Genomic DNA, 1,324 nt, shown 5'->3' on the forward strand with positions numbered 1-1,324 from the left:
CCTACTGACTAGACTGAATAAAACTGGGTCCACACTGAGCAAATGCCCCTCAAATTCATGAAGAAAATTGTCTAATTAAACTGTTGAATATATAATCAATTAAGGGAAATGCTGATTTTGGAGGAAAATTCTTAATCAGAGATGAAACCAGGAAATCCACTGAGAGGGACCACATCTATGCAAAAAAAAAATATTTAAATTGTTTCTTGACTACAAACATAAACTGTAGCATCTTGTAATGCTCATTTCTGTAAAATTAATCATGCTGTTTTTCCTTTTCTTGGTAGTCACCTCCACCCATGGACACAGGGAATAACACACAAACTTCAGAAATTTTTCTTCTGGGATTCTCAGAGGAACCAGAACCGCAGCTCCTCATATATGGGCTTTTTCTCTCCATGTACCTGATCATGGTGTTTGGAAACCTGCTCATCATCCTGGCCATCAGCTCACACTCCCACCTCCACACACCCATGTACATCTTTCTTTCTAACCTGTCCTTTGTAGACATCTGTTTCACCTCCACCACCACCCCAAAGATGCTGTGGAACATCCAGGTGCAGAGCAAATTTATCACCTACTCAGGCTGCATCACTCAGATGTACTTTTCACACTCTTTCTAGGGCTGGATGACTTCCTCCTGACCATGATGGCCTATGACCGGTTTGAAGCCATCTGCCACCCCCTGCACTACAGGGTCATCATGAACTCAAAGCTCTGTGGACTACTGGTCCTGGTTTCCTGGATCATGAGTGTTCTTCATTCCTTGTTGCAAATCTTCATGGTGTTGCAACTGTCCTTCTGCAAAGACTTGGAAATCCCTCACTTTTTCTGTGAACTCAGACAGATGGTCCAATCTGCCTGTTCTGACATGTTTCTTAATAACATAGTGATGTATTTTGCAGTTGGGCTGCTTGGTGTTGGTCCCCTGGCTGGTATCTTTTACTCTTACTCAAAGATAGTTTCTTCCATACATGGAATATCATCAACTCAGGGGAAGTATAAGGCATTTTCCACTTGTGCATCTCACCTCTCTGTTGTCTCATTTTATTGTACCTGCTTAGGAGTCTACTTCAGCTCTGCTGCTACCAAAAGCTCACAGTCAAGTGCGACAGCCTCGGTGATGTACACTGTGGTCACATCCATGCTGAACCCCTTAATCTGTAGTCTGAGGAACAAAGACATAAAGGGTGCTCTGAAAAGAGCAACGGGGGGAAAATACAATAAAAGGGCAATTTTTCCTAGGGTGAGGAAGTGCCATGATTGCAGTGATCAAACCCTCAGCTTCAGAAATAGTAATCCTCCAATAAGATTGTGGAAGTAG

General features: G+C 42.7%; 1 pseudogene; it reads left to right on the plus strand.

The window, feature by feature from the left end:
* The first annotated feature begins 299 nt into the window (after positions 1-299).
* On the plus strand, positions 300-1,324 carry LOC125124637 (olfactory receptor 7A10-like; annotated as a pseudogene).

The sequence above is a fragment of the Phacochoerus africanus genome, chromosome 4 (genome assembly GCF_016906955.1).
Source record: "Phacochoerus africanus isolate WHEZ1 chromosome 4, ROS_Pafr_v1, whole genome shotgun sequence".
Classification (NCBI taxonomy): domain Eukaryota; kingdom Metazoa; phylum Chordata; class Mammalia; order Artiodactyla; family Suidae; genus Phacochoerus; species Phacochoerus africanus.